Source organism: Neovison vison, chromosome 1 (genome assembly GCF_020171115.1).
Source record: "Neovison vison isolate M4711 chromosome 1, ASM_NN_V1, whole genome shotgun sequence".
Classification (NCBI taxonomy): domain Eukaryota; kingdom Metazoa; phylum Chordata; class Mammalia; order Carnivora; family Mustelidae; genus Neogale; species Neogale vison.
This window is the reverse complement of record NC_058091.1, coordinates 217,845,043-217,848,515: the sequence shown is the minus strand read 5'-3', so window position 1 is coordinate 217,848,515 and position 3,473 is coordinate 217,845,043. Positions and strand designations below refer to the sequence as shown.

At 48.3% G+C, this 3,473-nt stretch overlaps 1 non-coding gene across 1 annotated transcript; it reads left to right on the top strand.

The window, feature by feature from the left end:
- Positions 1–1,366: 1,366 nt before the first annotated feature.
- LOC122897674 lies at positions 1,367–1,473 on the top strand. The gene has a single exon (XR_006382589.1). It is a non-coding gene; the product is annotated as a U6 spliceosomal RNA (small nuclear RNA).
- The last annotated feature ends 2,000 nt before the right edge of the window (positions 1,474–3,473 follow it).

Below are 3,473 nucleotides of genomic sequence, written 5' to 3'. Positions count from 1 at the left end.
AGCATTGTAATTATCTTCATTTCATAGATGAGGAACCACAGGTAGGTGAACATAAGTGATGTGCCCCAGGTGAGACATTCTCAGGGCAGGGCCTCGGGTAATACCAGATGAAGTCACCAAGCAAGCCTACGGAGGTTCTCCCATCAAAGTGAAAGTACCCAGTGCTCATGGGAGGAGCAGGGCAGCCTCAGCAAAGCAGGGCCACTGGACAGTTTCCTGCACTCTTAATCCCCTCAGCCAGCCTCACTGCCTCCCACATAGCCCTGGCCTGCGTGGCACCAGCCCGGCCCCACCGGGCACAATGAGTTAGATGGATTAGCTAATTTTCTTCCTGTTTGACAGATGAGGACATTGGACTCCCACAGAAGCTAGGCTTCTTATCTGGGGCTGCACAGCTCAAAGAGAGGAAAGTGGAGATTAGAACCAGGGGTACCAATTCCCAGTCTGGTGGGAAATGGGACCCCACGTTTCCATCCACGCCAACTTCTCAAATTATCAGTGTGATTGTCTGGAAGCAGGACCAAGATGAATATTGCTCTGCTCAAGATACATCTTTCCACCACCCCAGTCAACACATTCCACTCCTGGAACGTTTGCCACTGAGGGTGCCCAGTAGGGTTGCTGGACACAGATTTCAGTAGCACTTGGGAGAGAGGAGGCATTAATAACAATTTGGGGGTTAGCTGCATTATGGACATCGCCAACCCTCCATTTGCTCCTCTAGAAGCAAACAGTCCAGCCTTGGCCCCACAAATGGAAGATGCCAGTAGTAGTCGGGTGACCAACCATCCTGGTTTGCCCAGGTCCATCCTGGCTTAGGACTGAAAATCCTGCATTCCAAGAAATTTCTCAGATCCCAGCAAATAAGGGCAGTCAACCACCCATCATACCTCTGTTGTCTCTCATGGGCCATACATTTGAAGCCTTTCAATGGAACCTGGAAGAAGGGGAAATAAGGAGGAGCCAAATGCAGGAACCAAATGGAGGAACCATCTATCCCATTGGATCCAACCCAGCAAAGAGTGACTTGTTGAGTGCCACATTGATGACAGGCACTGCACCATGCCCTGCCTGGACGTGGAACAATCACTGTTCCCTGGGCACTCACCCCACACCAAGTGGAAGGGCTTCTTGTGGATGGACACTTTAATCCTCACAGCACCCCTAAAAGGTAGAGCCATATTATTCTTCCGCTCACAGAGAGAGGTCTGAAGCACAGGGAGATGAAGGAGTGTGCCTGAAGCTAAACAGCAGAAACATGGTTTGAGCCTGGCAGAGGGACTCCAGGGTGTGTGTCCTCCCTTCTTTGCACTGACTCCCAGAGGGGAGATCGAGGCTCCCTCGTCACTCAAGAAGCCACAGCCTGGTGCTTGCTTTGGCAGCCCATATAGTAAACTTGGAATGATACAGAGAAAATGAGCATGGCTCCTGAGCAAGGATGACATGCAAATTCATGAGGCATCCCATATATTGTGCCGTTCCCCAGGGAGCTGCCCGCCTTTGTGGATCAAGTCAGAGGAAACGATATGAGTCAAAGCCCAACATGCGGCAGTGAATCATGCAATTGTGACATTTCACTGAAAGAGTGTTCCTGTAAAGCAGTCTATGACATGTGAGTGAAGCTGAGTTACACCTGAAGTTTTATTTTTTATTTATTTAATATTTTTTATATTTTATTTTTTCAGTGTTCCAAGATTCATTGTTTATGCACCACACCCAGTGCTCCATGCAATATGTGCCCTCCTTAATATCCATCATCAGGCTCGCCCTACCCCCAACTCCCGTCCCCTCCAAAACCCTCACTTTGCTCCTCAGAGTCCACAGTCTCTCATGGTTTGTCTTCCCCTCCGATTTCCCCCCACTTACTTCTCTCCATCTCCCAATGACCTCTGTGTTATTCCTTATGCTCTGCAAGTGAGTGAAACCATATGATAATTGACTCTCTCTGCTTGACTTATTTCACTCAGCATAATCTCCAGTCCCATCCATGTTGATACAAAAGTTGGGTATCCATCCTTTCTGATAGAGGCATAATATTCCATTGTATACATGGACCATATCTTTTTTATCCATTCGTGTGTTGAAGGGCATCTTGGCTCTTTCCACAGTTTGGCGATTGTGGCCATTGCTGCTATGAACATTGGGGTACAGATGGCCCTTCTTTTCACTACATCTGTATCTTTGGGATAAATACCCAGTAGTGCAATTGCAGGGTCACATGGTAGCTCTATTTTTAATTTCTTAAGGAATCTCCACACTGTTTTCCAAAGTGGCTGCACCAACTTGCATTCCCACCAACAGTGTAAGAGGGTTCCCCTTTCTCCACATCCTCTCCAACGCTTTTTCTTTACTTTCTTGTTAATTTTGGCCATTTTTAACTGGTGTAAGGTGGGACCTCAGTGTGGTTTTGATTTGAATCTCCCTGATGGCTAATGATGATAAACCCTTTTTCACGTGTCTCTGTTAGCCATTTGTATGTCTTCTTTGGAGACGTGTCTGAAATTTTATGTGCAAACATGTCATTTCTACCTGTCTCAGAAATGAGAAAATGTCAACTTAAAAAGAAAAGAAGCCAGTAGCCTGGGAGGCAGGACAAGGCAAAGGCTCAGATCCCTGAAGGAGTAGTAACGATGTCGTGTTGGTTGACATTCTACAGAGCAGTGGTCATGGACCAGGTTTTTGCTCAAACTCTAAGGAAAATGTCTCATTTAACCCTTATTAGCTGGAGGGCAATCATCTCCATTTACAGAGCATTAGGCTGGCTGAGAGAGGTCAAGCACCTTACCCAAAGTCACACAGTTGGGTGGAGCTGGGATACAAAAACAGAAGTGTAATTCCATGAGCGGGCAGAACTGGGCGGTAGGTGGGATCGCAGGCTGTTACCCATGGGCAGGCTAGATGAGGGCCAGCTGAGAGCCACAGACTAAGTGCCCTGGACATCTAGCCATCCCTGACTTTTTATTTTTTTCTGTGTCTGCCAAGAAGTACAGGACTCCAGTCTTGAGCCCTGGGCTGTGCTCCGCTCGCAGCCCCCAGAGCCGCTGGCAGCCACCATTGTTTTGCCAGACGATGAACCAGTGGCCACCCTGAGAGCTTCACAAAGCAGCACAGAACTCTCGATCCTGCTACAAAGTTATTTCTTTTAAGAATAAATGCCACAGCATGGTACTATTTTAGGAAGCAGCTTTCCACACCCACCGCAGCCTGTCCCTCAATTGTTGGTGTTCGCTTCCTGCTCCACTGAAAGGCTGAAAACACATTCTCTGCCTCCACACAACCGAAGCAGGGAGGAGGCCTCGTCAGGCCATGCCCTGTCACGGAGCTGCACGCTCGGGTTATTATCTCTGCATAACCGATAGGCGTGAATAGTACGGACATATTCCAGAAGCAACTGATTTAAAAATCATTCACGGGGGGCTGCTACCTGAGAGCACGCGCTGCTCTTTTGCCCACAGAGCTCCCCTGCCTGCAGC